Source organism: Oryctolagus cuniculus, chromosome 1 (genome assembly GCF_964237555.1).
Source record: "Oryctolagus cuniculus chromosome 1, mOryCun1.1, whole genome shotgun sequence".
Classification (NCBI taxonomy): Eukaryota; Metazoa; Chordata; class Mammalia; order Lagomorpha; family Leporidae; genus Oryctolagus; species Oryctolagus cuniculus.
The window spans coordinates 195,758,017-195,774,673 of NC_091432.1; the positions used below are offsets into that span (position 1 = coordinate 195,758,017).

The 16,657-nt window shown below is 46.1% G+C and overlaps 1 protein-coding gene across 3 annotated transcripts in view; it reads left to right on the forward strand.

The window, feature by feature from the left end:
* ACO1 (aconitase 1) overlaps positions 1–16,657 on the forward strand; it is a 60,929-nt gene that overhangs the window by 313 nt on the left and 43,959 nt on the right.

A 16,657-nucleotide genomic window follows, 5' to 3' on the forward strand; every position in this document is an offset into this window, starting at 1 on the left:
AGGAGGCCCGGGGTGACCTCTTTGCGCTGTCCCCTGCCTGTGTCGCTCCGGGCACAGGGGTCGGGAAGTGGACGCGTCTCTGCCGGCCCCTCTTAGCTTGGCTGCGCGTGCCGCCCGCCGCGAGAGCCTAGACCCCAGACCCTGAGGCGGTGCGGGCCTCATTGGAGCGTCCTTGTCCAGGCCAGAATGACCTGAGAGGGAAACCCTCGCCGAAGCTGGGCGGGCAGACTGGGGACTCCACCCCGACGGGTAGAGGGAAGATGGGCCGAGGGGAGCGACCCCCGGTCCACCTGACCCGTTTGAGAGTGAAGCAGGAGATTGGGGTGCTTTTCGCGATTCATCCAGGACCTCACCAGGGACAGCGTGCAATAGAGAAGTTCCCAACCCGTTCTGAAACCAGTGCTCCTTGACACTCTGAAAACTTAGTATCCCAGGGAGCCTGTGTTCATGTGGCTTACTCCTAGAAGTACTTACAGTGTAGAAACAGAACTGAGAAGTTAGTACTATATTTCATAATGAACAAGTCTCTCTCATTTTCCTGAAAAGCAGTGTTTTTCTTCAAACAGAACGTTCTTGCGAAGTGTGGCATTGTTTTACGTTTTTGCAAACTTCCTGAAGGTCAGGCTTCATAGGAGAGGCCGGGTTGTCCTATCTGCTTCTGTGTTAAGTCTGTTGCAATATCCCTTATCATTTGTAGCTTCTAGATTGTTCCACGGTATTCTCCCGAAAACAGGAGCTTGAAAAAGGCTACTAGTCCCGATAAAGGGGATTTTCACCTTGCAGACACCCAGGCGTTCTCCCGGCATCACACTTTGAGAACCTCTGGTATAGGTAGAGAGCTTCAGAGGTTTAACTGGCTGGGCGTGTTTCTCTTTGGTGATCTGTCATCTGGGTGGGAACACACACCACCCATGCCATGGACAGTGCAAACCTCTGCTGTGTGGAACCAAGCTTAACCTCATCCTAGAAACCTGGCACTAGGTGTCCCGTAAGCCGTGACAAATCTCATTGTCCTCTTGAAAGCCTGACAGTGCTCGCTCACCCATGGCTTTGATGGTTTCTGTGCCTAGCAGGACCTGCCAAGTGTGTAGGGGTTGGTGTGAGAATTGCCAAGTAGTCAAAAAGGGATTTCCAGAATAGCAGGGAGGTATGCGTTCGCCTTCCTTTCCTCATTGCTGTTTGCAGTTGCGTAGCTGCTAGCCTTGAGCTTGTTGGAGTGTGATGCCCCATCGCGGTGCTCTTTCCCCTTTCAGAGGTGTGTCCCTGGGAGTGGTGCTCCTCCTGGTGTAGGGTAGAGGGATGTCCGCCATCAGCCTTTCTCCTTGGCGTCACACTGGGTCAGTGCAAGTTCCAGGTAGAAATTAACATGGCAAAGGAAGAAAATTCTGACTTCCTTCTGTTCCTCTCTCCAGCAGAGCCTCTCGAGCTCTGATGGAGCTCAGATGCTGCCACAGACACTTGAGAAATGTTACTGCCCATGAGCACCGGCTGTTGCATGGTCCACAGGTGGAGATAAGACTGGGCCCTGAACGCGGAGCACCCGCTGTGTTCTTTGCTTAAGACTCCACTACAATGGTGGAGTCTCTCATTCCTTTCTCTTTTCAGAGATATTTGTTGACTGCCTATCACATCACCCAGAAAGTGGTGAACGCAGGAGGAGCTGTAGTCATAGATTAGGTGACTCCTGGCTAATTGGGACAGTCCGCTGCCAGAGTGTTTGCATTAGACATGGCCCTGTGTGAAGGAAGATACTCCCTCCTGGAAGTGTGCTTCCGAAGCACGCGCTGAGCAAACCTGGGAAGGTGGTGATGAAAGGCAGTGTTTATTACCATACACCTGGGGTAGACCTGCTTTGCCTGGTTTCCCTTTGGCTTGCTTTTGTGGAGGAAGTAGCTCTCCGTGGTGCAGCCAGACTCTGTGTGGGAATTTGCCTCCAGCCTTGGATGAACGCTTTGTCCAGCTTCAGTGTTTCTGACTTTAAAGTGAGGGGTTGGGTCATTGATAGCAGGTGTCCCAAAAACCCGTGCTTTACTGCGACTGGCTTTTCCCACCTCTGCGTTCAGTTGCATCACAGTTTTCACCTGAAGTAGGCCACAATGGGAACATGTGCACTGTGGAATTAGACAGATGCTACAAATGGGGGCTTTTTCCCCCGTGGAGAGTGACTTATTAAACATTTTACTGGCATACCACTGGTTCTGTCAGAACTAAGGTGCTTTTTGGTTTGTTTTTAGTAGAAAATTGACTCGTTATCCTGGACAAAGACACTGGATATGGGCTATTTGATTAAAGTCCTCCAAAATTTTTGATAGCAAAAAACAGTATGTTTTCACCATATCCTAGAATATCGGTCAGCAAACTTTGTGTAGAAGGGCAGATTGCTGTTACTCAGCACAGCTGTCCTGTGGAAGCAGCCATAGACAATTTGCAAACAAATGAACGTCTTTATGTTCCAACAGAACTTATTTATTTTTTTATATGGGATGCAGGCACTGCAGGCAGTGGCTTTACCTCCTATGTCATAGCACTGGGCTTTCCACTGTGATTTTTGATTTTTTTTTTTTTTTAAGATTTCTTTATTTGAAAGTCACCATTACAGAGAGGCAGGGGCAGAGGCAGAGAGAGAGATATCTTTGATCCACTAGTTCACTCCCCAAATGGTCACAACGGCTGGAGCTGCTCAGATCCGGAGCTAGGAGCTTCTGCCCAGTCTGCCACACAGGTGCAGGGGCCCAAGCATTTGGGCCATCTTCCACTGCTTTCCCAGGACATAGCAGAGAGCTGGATTGGAAATGGAGTAGCCAGGACCTGAACCCGCACCCATATGGAATGCTGGCACTGCAGGTGGCGGCTTTACCCACTACACCACAGAGCAGGCATATTTTAATGATATGCTAGTGCTAGGCTGAGTTTGCAGACCTCTACCTCTGTCTTAGAGTATGAGAACAGGAGCCTTGTTTCATGGAATTGGAATTTCTTCAAGACTTTATGCATGAATGCCAGGGACTTGGATCTCTGAGGTGGCTAAAACTGGATGTAAGAACTGTGAAGGGTTTCAAATCAAATATGGAAGAAACTGTAGTAGGTTGTTTAAGACCAGGAATATTCTAGCTTTAAGGACACAGCCATTGTTGGTGAGTGAGAGTCTTTATTCCCAGCTCCCATCCTGGAGCCACTTTTGACATTCTGCTGGGATAGATGGACCTGCAGTATGGGAATTTTGGGTGTTCTTATGCAAAACCTGTAGTGTCTTTAATAACTATTCTGATTCCAGGGCCAAGGAAAAAAGAATTATTAACTTTTTTAAGAAAATTCTCATCATATTGTATGTGCACACTGTATGAATACCTGTGTATTTTTGAATAGCTGTATAGGTATGTAAAGGGTGTGTGTGATTACACATTCCATGTATTTAAAATAGCCTCATGAATATCTGGAAAACAAGCATACCTCTTAGCCAGTTTGAGGTAGTGGAATGTGGTAGAAGGAAGACAGGGAAGTTTTATTACTTTTTGTGATACCGCATGTCTGCCTATCCTACAACATTTACGTATTATTTTTACAACTTAAAAATCAAACAAAACACTGCAATCTCAACAACTTATACTTTTAAAAGGAAGAGTTTTTTTCAGTAAGAATGTTGCCACCTCTCCACTTCTCCAGTAAAACAAAGTGCTTTCTCATATCACTCTTCTGAACTGGGATATATAATACTAGTATCTATTAACTTAAAATAACAAATCCTTCTCAGATCAGCACATTTCAATGAACAGCATTAATGTTTGACTTCAACTCTTGTCCAAGGTTAAAAGTTCGAGGTCAAAGTATGTAACCCTTCAACTGGTGTTGGAGCATGCTGTTGTAGTTTTTAAACTGAAAAGCATGTAACACAGAATCATTCCTGAAGACAGAAAGCACATGCAGATGTGTCAGTGTGAACCTGCATGGACAAGGTAATGGGTGCCAAAACCATGAGGAATTTTCTCTTGGTGCTGGAGTACAGTTGCTTTTTCAGTTTCCTTCTCTTGCTTATCAATTTTTCTACATTTGATGTGACCAGAATTAACCCCCATAGCACACTGAAGACACAGTGACCCAGGTGTGCCAGGTAGCAGCCCCCTGCTGCTCTCGTGCTCTCTATGGAAATTGGGAGGGGAAGCAAAAACAGGCACACTGGCCTTTGCAGTCCTGTTGTGCCCTGTCTGCTTCCCCCTTCCCCTGCACAGTCCATTCTGACCCTCTCCCTCCAGCTGTCGGGAACTCAGGAAGTTCTTCATAGGATTAGCACCAGTGCCCAAGAATCCGTCAGCCGACCACTTCTGGATCTGTTGGCCTTCGCTCCCATTTTGTAGCTACTTTTATTGGGAAGTTTCACACATAGCGAGTGGGGAGGAGAGTGGGAATGTTCAGCTTCAACAGTCAGGAGCATTAAAAGCCAGTGCGCCTCACTGCTCGTCCTTCGCCAGGAGTTGGCATCTTCGTTTTTTGGTAGCAGTGTTTACTGACTGCTGGAATAGAAACCTTTCATCTGCTCTGCCCTGATGTCAGCCAGACGGGACTGCTGAGTGGTCTTTGAACACTTACAGTGTTAGCCTGCTTCTCTGCTTCTGCTATGCCCTCCCCTCTGCCTGCTAGTCTAATTCAAGTTGTAGCTGTCACTTTTCTCTGACCTTTCTTAAGACTCTTACCATTTTGTCATTATGTGCTTGTCTTAGTCTTCTTGGAAGATTGTAATCTTCATATCAAAGGAGCGTTTTCGTCATTTGCTTTTCTTCATGGTACTTAGCAATGCTTAATGCAAAGGAGACACTCCAGAAATGCAAGTTAAATTAGTTTGAATTGATGGAGTCCACTGGAAAAAAAATTTGAAATACAAAAGAGAATCATCACATTAAAAGAAAAAATTTCAGGTATTACTGGGTGCCAAGAATATTTTTCTCACCTGCATGGAAATTTTAAAAATTTTAAAGAATTTTTACAAAAAGAGTCTTGATTTGAGTTAGTATAAAAAATAGCTTTTCTTAAGGAAAAGTTTTTATGATCTTTTGTCATTTTTGTTACATATATATGTATATCTGAAGCCTTACATCTTCTCTGATCTAAGAGTGCTTCCCCAACCCTCCACCCCAGGGAAAAGGCCTGAAAAATAAAGCTAATTAAGACTGGGTCACTATGATGGTCAAGAGTGAATTTTTTTTCTTTTTAAAATTGATTTGTTTTTCATTTTATTTGTTCCTTTACTTGTTCACTCCACCAAATGCTCACAGGAGCTCTGCACTCCATCCAGTTTTCTTACATGAGTGGCAGGGACCCAAGTACTTGAGCCGTCACCTGCTGCCCCAGGGTGTGCATCAGCAGGAAGCTGGAATCAGTTGTGGAGCCAGAACTCAAACATTGCCACATGGGATGTGAGTGTCCCTAGCAGCATTTTAGCCACTTGGCCAAATACCTGCCCCAAGAGTGATTATTGACTGTATTTTAAATATTTGTTGTTTTAAAATGCAGAATTAGGCCGGCGCCGCGGCTCACTAGGCTAATCCTCCGCCTAGCGGCGCCGGCACACCAGGTTCTAGTCCCGGTCGGGGCGCCGGATTCTGTCCCGGTTGCCCCTCTTCCAGGCCAGCTCTCTGCTATGGCCAGGGAGTGCGGTGGAGGATGGCCCAAGTGTTTGGGCCCTGCACCCCATGGGAGACCAGGATAAGTAAGTGGCTCCTGCCTTTGGATCAGCGTGGTGCGCCGGCCGCAGCGCGCCGGCCGCGGCGGCCATTGGAGGGTGAACCAACGGCAAAAGGAAGACCTTTCTCTCTGTCTCTCTCTCTCTCACTGTCCACTCTGCCTGTCAAAAAATAAAAAATAAATAAATAAATAAAAATTAAAAAAAAAAAAAATGCAGAATTAAATCTCACCAGCTACAAGCAAGAGCCTGTGATGCCCCTAGGAAATGAGTCCGCAGTACTCTGATGAGTTGTGGCAGCCCACAGATACCCAGTGTACAGTGTGCTTTCACGTGCTACCTTGTTTCATTATCCCAGCAGCCCTTGTCAGCTGGGCAGAACAGCGAAGATGGGCATTCCTTCCTTCCTTCCCCAGTCGGAGGTTCAGGGTGCTAACGGGAATCTTGTCTACAACAGTAAAACAGCAGAGTCTGATTCTAAGTGCAGAATCAAAACCAAAGGGCTTTGGGACTAGCTGTTGCAAACAGGCAAAGGCATGACACCATTTGCTAAGTGTTCTGTGTCTTTGGAGACACATCTTGTACCCCTTCACCTGTTTAGAATTGCTAAAATGACATACTTTCTGAGCCAGTTCTTCTGCTTTACTTAGTCTTCATTGTCAAAAGCTAATCCACCTTTGATGAGGCAACAGGACTGCAGGAAGGATGCTGTGAGTCTCATTCTCTTGTCTCCATCTAAGAATCTGGGCAGGTCCCTCTTTAGATAGTGGACTTGCCTGGGCATTGCTCCAGCAGATGTGTAAGGAGCACTTCGTTCATCATCCTCGGCTTCCTCTCTGTGACCGTTACTGCAGAATTACAAAGCCAGGTACAAGTTGTGACACCGTGCATGAAGGTATGTCATGAGTAAGCTAAAGCATCCTGCGTGACTCACCAGGCTTGAATTTTGATTACGAAGAGGAGAGGTAAACAAACCACTGCCCAGAGTCTGCCGTGTGCAAGTGCAGGTCAGACAAATGAAGTGCAGTTCTGCGTGGGCTGGAGGCTTGAGACTGGCTTCAAGATGGGCTTTAGTGATGTTACATGGTTTTCTTTTAAAGACTTATTTTATTTAGTTGAAAAGCAGGGTGACATGGCAGTGGGGGAGAAGAGAGAGAACTTTCATCTGCTGATTCACTGCCCAAATGGCCACAACAACCAGGACACTGGAACTCCATCAGGGTGTCCCAAGTGAGTGGCAGGGACTCAGTTACTTGGGCCATCTTCCACTGCTTTTCCCAGGCACATTAGCAGGGAGCTGGATCGGAAGCCGCGCAGCCAGAACTGGAACCTGCGCTGTGATATGAGATGCCAGTGCTGCAGGCCGCTGCTTAACCATATGTGCCACAGCACTGCTCCAGTGTTAATGATTCACAGAGCCTTCTGCTCAGATCAGGCCTCAGTCACTTTCTAGGTGCTGGTGATGCCTATGTTATTCATATCAATGCATTTTAAGAAGTTATTTATCAAACAATTTTTGCCCAAATCAAGGGTGTTTTAGGGGTTGACTGGTCATTTACGTACCTTAGGGTTTAAAGATTGTTTTAAAGTGAGATTTCAGTTTTAAAATCCATTTGATTATCTGGATCTTGGTGAGAAAGCTGACTTCAAGAAGTTAATCAAGAATCTGTTATATGAAAAAACTGTGGAAGGGCTGGCACTGTAGCTTAGCAGTTAAAGCCACCCCTGAAGTACCGGCATCCCATATGGGCACCAGTTTGAGACTCAGCTGCTCCACTTGCCATCCAGTTCTCTGCTATGGCCTGTAAAAGCAGTAGAAAATGGCCCAAGTGCTTGGACCCCGAAACCCACATGGGAGACCTAGGAGAAGCTCCTGGCTTCAGATGGGCCCATCTCTGGCTGTTGTGGCCATTTGAGGAGTGAACCAACAGATGGAAGACCTTTCTTTCTCTCTTCTTCTGTCTCTCTATAACTCTGCCTTTCAAATAAATAAATAAATAAATGTTTAAAAAAAAGAGAGAAAAACTTGGGGCCGTCACCATGGCGCAGTAGGTTAATCCTCCGCCTGCGGTGCCGGCATACCATATGGGTGCCGGTTCGAATCCCAGTTGCTCCACTTCCAATTCAGCTCTCTGCTGTGGCCTGGGAAAGCAGTAGAAGATGGCCCAAGTGCTCAGGCCCTTGCACCCACATGGGAGACTGGGAAGAAGCACTTGGCTCCTGGCTTCGGATCGCGTGGCTCCAGCTGTTGTGGCCATTTGGGGAGTGAACCAACGGAAGGAAGACCTTTCTGTCTCTCCCTCTCACTGTCTTTAACTCTAAAAAAAGAAAAAAAACTGGATTTTGGAGTGGAGGGAGGGGTTTGGCAAAAAAATAAACTTATCTTTTAACGTATTTTTCTGTGAACTTTTTGAAGTCCCTTCATATGTGAAGTGACTCTAAAGTGATGTCACGTTTGTTGCTTGTTGGTACAGTAGAGTTGACTCTGGCTTCGTGTTTGATGCCTTTGTCACAGAGTTGGATGGGCACAGCATGGATGAGGTGCTGGCACTCCCTGGCACACAACACTCCTGGCTCTAGGACTTCTGGAGTAACATAGCACTGGTTCTTTTTTTTTTTTTTTTTTTTAAACCAACTTCTGTCATAGCCCAGCCTCCTGAGCTCTAGGCCCACAGATGCAACTACCCACTGGCCATCCCCAAACCAGCATTCCTGCTACCGTCTTAGTCAATGACTGCCAACTTGCCCACATGGGAACCACTGAGCTGTCCTATACCTCTGCAACCTCCAACCCGTTCTGTGTCCCTGATTCTCCGTGGGATCTTTTCCTTCCTGCCGCTCGCCATGACCTCTGCCGCGTTTTTCTGACTTGATGCCTGTAGTAGCGTTGTGCCCTGCCTTCCTGACACCAGCCCAGCATCCTTCCCAAGTCAAGAGTATGCTGTCACCAGTGTCGCTGAAAGGCACATCTGGTCTTGAAAATCGCAACTTCGAATCCTTGGATGGGACTTGCTTGTCTTTGGCGTAAATCCGGATCCTTCAGTGAGATCCCTCCTAGTGTGGACCCTGATGTGTCCTCTCGCTCTTAGCCTTTCCCTGTGTGCACCCTGTGTCTCAGCCACATGGAGCCGCTCAACGACTCCCTGCCCACTTTGTGCCCTTCCGCAGCTTGTTTTCTCTGCCAGAGTGTTCCCTTGACTCCCTACCTCGGTGTGATTCTGGAAGCCTCGTGCAAGGTGCTGCCTTACTGACTCCCTCCCACTGTGGGTTAGGTGCTCTCCGTGGATTTTTCTTTGTCCCTTCCATAGCATGGACTGCGTGATACTGTGGTCACCTCCCGGCCGGTCTCCCCCATCTGTGAGTGACTGAAGTTAGATGGGGAGCTTTATGCCTTCACCCCACTGGTCCATACATATCAAGTGTATGAATGAATCAGATCAGTTTCTTCTCTTAGACAATCCAGAGAGACCCAGGTACCGGATGTACTTAGGTCTAATACTGCTGTGTTAACATATTTTTTTAACGTATTTGTCACATCTTCTACCCAGTGCAGTAGGAGTCAGTGTAGGTGGCATGATGGTGTGAGTCACCATGGTAGAACTTGGGCATTGTTGCCTAGAGAGTGATGGACTTGAGTTTGTGTTCCTGTCCCCTCTCAACATGCTTCAGATTTCTATTCCCTAACCATGCTGCAGCCCTGCTGTGGGGAAAGAATGTGCCTGTCGGCAAACAGGAACCCAGGCCCCCCTGATGGGTTTGTACATCAAACTTTTGAAAAATTTTTTTTAATATTTACTTATTTGATAGGTAGAGTTACAGAGAGAGGGAAAGACAGGGAGAGATCTTCCATCCATTGGTTCATTCCCCAAATGGTTGCAACGGCCAGAGCTGGGCCAGTCTGAAGCCAGGAGCCTCTTCTGGGTCTTCCACAAGGGTGCAGGGGCCCAAGCCCTTGGACCATTCTTCCCTGCTTTCCCAGGGCATAAGCAGAGAGCTGAGTCAGAAGAGGAGCCGCAGGGACACCAGCCGGCGCCCACGTAGGATGCCGGCACCACAGGCTGAGGCTTAACCTACTATGCCACGGTGGCGGCCCCTTGAGAACTTTATTAGCCTAAATCATCATGCCTGAGTCCAGGCATTCTGGGGCCCTGCCCTGATGAAATCAGGTTGGCTTCAGAAACTTGGTGAAGTCACACAGGGGAAGATGGCCCTGAGAGACTTCTGGCAGCCGGACATCCAGCCTTTTGTGCTGACACTCTTCTGATTCCTAAGATTTGAGTTGGAAAGTTCATTACCATGATCCACTAAATGTATCACCTTCTAAAGGACAAGTCTCCGCTGGGCTGCTCTGTAATGCTTTAAAAAAATCCACCACTCTGTCCCCTGTGTTCCTCTTCCTGTCAAGACTTGGATGCAGTAGGACTTCCTAAGCCCCGCTGATGCTGGGGGAGCTGCAAGTACAGGGGACCCGCAGGCTGAGGATGGTCTCAACTGAGGAAAGGGTGAGGGTAGGCGGGGCCAGGGGGCTGCGTTCTGAGGAGTCCTGCCTCTGCTTTCCCTCTGCTGTCTGACCCCACGATGACTTCTTTTCTCAGCTCTTCTCTGGGGCTTAGAAATGCTGGCATTCACCAAGACTTTTTTTTTTTGCGAAACTCTGTTTTTGTTTGTCCACAGTGGTACTAAAGAGTAAAATGAATGTTTCTGACTTTTGAGTCTGTGTGGCTACAGCTAATGACAGATGAGTTTAATGGGAGTATTAAGTCTCTCTCGGCCAGAAGCGGGGGAACCTTACAAAGGCAGGGCTGCTCTGCTAGGTGCTACCGCAGCATTGCCCCAGGCCCCCAAGTTCTGACCATTATTTTTGGCAGTGACTGTGCACAAGTGAGTCATGATCATTTTCGTGATACGTCTTGAGAATTTCCAGTGTTACTTCATCTTGAAGTTGAGGGGAACAGTCAGATTTCAGGAAGTAGTTCCTTTATAAGTGCACTCTAATACTTCCATGTTAGGATTTCATTTCTTGTCAGACTTCAGCAGATTTGATGTTGGAAGCCCACAGTTTAAATGAAACGTACAGCCAGAAGTTTGTAGGTTGTCAAAGTCCCTGCAGTGGCCATCGAAGCTCCATGTGGCTTGGCCTCCGCCACCTCCCTGCCTTTTTTGTCGTCTTGTTTGCCCTCACTTACTCTGGCCTGCCTGCTGTACTTTTACGCACTGTGTCACCATCACAGGACCTTGGCATGTGATCTTCTCCCCCACGTTCTACGTAGATTGTCCTTTTGCTTCACTCAAGACTCTGCCTGAGTGACTCCATGTCACTGAGGCCTTTGATCATCTGACATAGCCCACAGCCCCTGCACTCCCTGCTGTGCCCACTGTGCCTTATCCACAGGACAGGTCACTATCTGTTGGTTTGTTTATAGTCTGTCTGCTTCCACAAAAATGGAAGTACCGTGAGGGTAGGGCATTTGTCACTGTTTTCTTGTACAGCCATAGGACCTGGAAGAGTTCCTGGAACATATTAGACATATAGCCTAATTGTACATTGAACAAATAAATAATTTTGTTTTTCATTTAGTACTTTTAAAATTGTCAACTTTGCTTTACAGATTGGGAAGCTAAGGTGTGGAAAAGTTACATGGCTAAGTGAAAATGAAACTGAATCCTTTAATCAATATAGCTTTAGAAGAAAATCTAGAAATACATGTAGAACATACTACTTAGTTGTCTAGGGTGGGATGGAAAATTGAGAGAAAACAGACTCTGAACTTAAAATTTTAGCAGACAGAGGCAGGTTAGTTACCTCGTGGTGGCTAAGCTTTCTGGTCTAGAGGGCAGATTTCTGCTCATCTCTGCAGTGCGCCTTCCATGTGATTCGTGGTAGAAGCTGTGTTGATGGATTGGTTCTGTTACCAAGCTGTTCCTTTCTCTTCCATCCTCTCGTGAAATGCACAGGTGTTCTGATGGCTTCTACGTCAGAGTTCTTTTAGTTACAGGTATCTCATTTAAGAGATTTTGTTTTGTTGAAATCATTATTTCGAAGAGCTTACAGGATCAAAAAGGTGACCAAGTCACTGGGGTTACTCAGAGGTGTTTAGTTTATCCAGTTTCCCACACACATCGACATTTAATAAAGCAAAGAACTTATATTCCCTGCCCTCTGTTGTAAAAGAACCAAGTTAGCAGGCTATACCGATTCCCTGATCTGGGTGGTTCTGACCTCAGTGTTTACACTTATATAGACAGCACCATTGGAATCTTCTTTTTAACCAAAAAAAGTTGTTTATAAGCAGCATAACATTTAGATATACAACAGTCAGTTTAAGAGTGGAACCAATTAATTTCTTCTTAAGCAGAAAAAAACTGAAGCTAATGAACTGAAGTAAACCCTAGAGATGTGCTATACTACTTGAACTTGGGAGTTAGAAACCATGGAAATTCAGGATGAGAGGAAGTGGGTGGGGTGGGCAAAACTCTTGAAATACAGAAGAAACCTCTTTCTGGTGTCTGCACAGATTTTGAAAACTTCCTTGTGTCTTTAGAGACCTTAAATAAACAGTTGAGCGTGTGCTCTCTGCACTTTGTAGACTACAGAGAGGTGATTCTCAGCGGGTCTACTGAAGGCTCTTTCAGACTGTGTGAGCTCCCTTGGAGACTGACGTGTGTGACTTCCTCTTCCCCCAGCCTCCCCCACACGCCCACACACACCCTGTCTTCACCCCACTACTGACAGGAGTTCTGCTGTGCTGGGTTACTCCTCTAGTCCCTCTGACTGGAAATCTTCTGGTTGCTTGTGCAGCCTATAAGCATCTATGCCTCTTTATCATGTGGCAACCGAGCAGGATCAAACTCTAATAGCAGAAGCAACTTGAATAATAAATTTAGATGCTCCAGAGGCTGAAGAGAAACCCCAAGAGAAGAATCTTATTTTTGTCCGATCATTGGCGTTAAGCTAATGTCAGTCAACTATTTCAAGCATTTCTGTAAATCTGGATGAGACAGATAAACTTCATAGCACGGCCCCACTTTTAGGTGCCAGTACTAATATTTACTGTCAGCTGGGTGGATGGTCCAGCATGGTTTCTAACAAAAATGATGGTTTAACATTCATTTAAGCTGTGCTCAGTTTCCTTCACAAAATCTGCTTGCAAGATTGCTGCTGGTCTCAGGTCTTCAGTCTGGATTCATGTGTAGGAAAGATCGCTGGCCCCAAAGTGGATTTTGCCCATGATTTAAGCTGATTAGCCCCTTATCTTGCTATAACCAAGGAAGCTCATGATGTACCCAAGCATGGGGTCAAATTGTGCAATAGATTTTGGGACTGTCCCCTATTCATATAAGGAGAAAATCTTAGAAACTACAAGTCTCAGGATGCGATACAGGTCAATAGCAATTCCAGCCCCTCCAGGGTTACAGAGCTGAGTCTCGTCCACATTAATAGCTCAGTCACCAAGAACATTTGGTCACTGAGGCCATCTTGGTGTCACTCAGTTTGACCTGTCTGGCAGACCAGCAGTTTACAAATGAAGAAATTCAGATGTCTAACAGACAGATGGAAAATTACTTAATGTCACTAGTGATTAAAGAAATACCAAAATGGGCTTTAAAAAAAAAATCTCTGGCCAAAGATAAAAACAAATGATGTTACCTAGGTTAGGCATCCCCATTCACTTCTTGAGAAAAGAATCATTTAACTAGTACCTTCCCCGGGTGTTCTGGTGATGCGTAACCAAATGAAGATATGCAAACACTTTCATTCAACTGTCCTACTTCTAGGAACTGAAAGCTAGAAGTTTGTTTAAGGAAGTGGACTAAGGACCTACTGGAGCTGTGTGTGCAGGGATTGCAGCCTTGTTTGAATGGTGATGCTGGAAACATTATTAAGGATAAGGATTGGAGTAAATTGTTATGTGTCAATGAATGATAGATTTTTTTTATGGTATGGTTAAAAGTGATGTAAAAGATCACATAATTGCCATATTAAGATTTGTGATTAATTACTGAGTTAAGCAATCTCCAAAACAATGTGAGGTCTAATCCATTTTTTGGAAAAATCCGAATGCATTTAAAACTCAGTCAATGAAATTCTAAACTCTGCTATTACAGAGGACTTTTCTTTCAACAAGGTTGATGACCTGCTGGGGCTGGCAGGGAGGGAAAGGAGCTGCGGACATGCTGAGAAGGGAGGGGCAGCTTGGATTGGTGCATATGGATGAAATATGAGAGTCTGTCTAAAACTACATAGGAACAGTCAAGGACTCTAAAGTGTGGTTTCGCTCCATTGGTGGATAAGGAAAGACACTTTGGGGAGCACAGTGAGTTTATCTAAAGTAAGAGGCAATCACTTTCTTTCAGTGTCTATTTCCTTGTCAGGGGAATGTTCTATAAACTCTAAGGGGATCTGGGTACTTTTTCTTTTTGTCATTTTAGTGGTTTTTTTTTTAAGTTTTAGATTAGCATATGTTGCTAAAAATGTTGCACATTTTTATGGGATTCAGTGCAACATTTCCACCCACATATGTATGGGATAAACCAATCAAACCTGGCAGTTGGCCTGGAGTCTATCAGCTCCTCTCTCAGGTCTTTGTACAGCACATAGTACGTGATTGTGAACTCCAGTCACCACTCTGTGCTCTGGGACACCAGAACCTGTAACCTGCATCTCACTGCATGTTGGTATCCATCATCCAGCCTTCCTTCATGCTTGCCAACTTCTACTCATCAGTATTTTAAGTTCAGATTGACCTTTCTTTTTTTTGGACTTTGACCTATGAGAGAGATTTGTCTGTTTGTCCTTAGCATTCTGATAAGCATTCAGAATGGACAAGTTCTGAGTGATTGCCCCAGCCTGACAGCTGAAAAGCCAGCAGTGCCCATACTTTCTTTCCCCTTCGCTTTTCCTCTTGCCTCAGTGCAGTCTCGGTTCATTCCATAGAACCAGAAAAGTAGCTACAGGAACAGATTGCTGCCTCTGCTGCCTCCACAAAAAAGCAAACCAGAATAACACTTTACCCCTCCCCCCAAATCTACGTATACTCTCTCTGTTCATTCTCTTTGGTCTTCATTGATTGAGGATTAGCTAGAATGGGGAAGAGCCAAGAACCCAGAGGAGAGATAGGAGATAAGACAAGACAGGAATCAAACAATGGAGTCTGTGCCTTGTTTCTGGGGATGGGAGGAGTAGGAAGAGCTCTCTGCCCAATTGTTGGAGTTTCTAGACCAAATTCTAGATCTTGGAATAATTTTGGAGTTTGCAGGATCAGTGGCAATGCTTGAGAGTTAGGGAAATGTGGACCTTGGGAGCGTTGACAATGCCCAGATTCTCCTCTGAATCTCAACCTATTCCCGAGCCAAAGATCTTTTCCCTCACACCTGCCTGGAAACTTGGTTGATTTTGACTTTCTCTTGGAGTTACTGAACCACCGAACCACGTGAACTCCTGCCAAAGTGATATGGGTGGAACTTTGAAGTGGGTTCTGAATTGCAGAGTCCTGCAGGCTTATGGAAAGCTGTTTCCCAACTTGCAAGCAAAACCGGTTTTTAGTTGCTGTTTTCTACTCACCTATGGCCCCATAGAGAGTGACAGGGAATATGTGACAATGCCTAGCCCAGACCTAGCTGCTAGAGGACCCCTGGAAAGTAGCAAAGGCAACTCCTGAGTTTAAAACGGAGTTTATCCTCGAGCTGGCACTGAGGCATAGTAGGCTGAACCTCTGCCTGTGGCGCTGACATCCCATATGGGCACCAGGTCATGTCCTGGCTGCTTCTCTTCCGATCCAGCTCTCTGCTATGGCCTGGGGAAGCAGTAGAAGATGGCCCAAGTGCTTGGGCCCCTGCACCCCTGTGGGAGACCCAGACGAGGCTTATGGTTCCTGGCTTCGTATCTGCACAGCTCTGGCCGTTGCAGCTATTTGGGGAGTGAACCAGCAGATGAAAGACCTCTCTGTCTCTTCCGCTCTCTCTAACCCTACCTCTCAAATAAATAAATCTTTTTAAAAAATAAAAACAAAATGAAGTCTATCCTGAGAGGATTTCTTGTTACTGTCCTCAGCTCTAGGCCCTGGTGGGAGATAGCCAGGAAGCACCACTTGCAGAGCAGGAGTCTCTCACCCAGAGGGCAGCAGTTGGAGGTGGAAAGAGCTGGGGCATGTTTTTCCATTGCTCTGAGCTAGCTGTACAGTGGGAATCATGATATGTTTAGATGTGGCCAGGGTTAGAGAAGCATTTGGCTCATGCTGGTGCTTAGTATTGTTTCCTCTTTCCCTTAAATTCTGCTTTATTACTATAATGATACTGAACAGTTACCTAGTTTCTAAGGGAAAAAGGAGGCAGACAATAGATCTCTTTATAGAATCCATTTAAAAAATAAATTTGAGTTTATTTCTACTTGAAAGGCACGCGCACACACACACACAACACACATACACACTCATACACATCTTTGATCTGTGATTCACTTCCCAGTTGGAATAACCAAGGCTAGACCAGGAGCCTGGAACCCAATCTGAGTCTCCTGCATGGAGTCAGGGATCCAAGTACTTAAGCCATTACTGCTGCCTTCCGAAGTGTACATTAGCAGGAAGCTAGATTCAGAAGTAGAGCCTGAACTCAAAACCAGGCACCCTGATCTGGGTTGTGGGTGTCCAAGTGGCATCCGCTCATCCCACATAAGCCACAAGAGCCATCTTGGTCACTGTGTGCATCCAGCACTGGTAGCTGGCTTTATAGTGTGCTGGGAACAGCTGGAATCATGTGAGGCTTCCAGTTCTGCCTAGGGCATTTGGTCCCCTACTGCATGCTGGTACATGTTGGTACAACTTAGCCTCTGGCTCCACCATAGAATTTTGAACTCGGAGTAGTGGACTTGACACAGAAATGGGAAGTGTCGGGACTTGAGGCTATTTAAAGAGGTGAGTGACCTGTCGTGCTCGGTGTGGTGAGGGTTTCTCACTATTTCCACTGGCTACAGAGGAACATCCACAG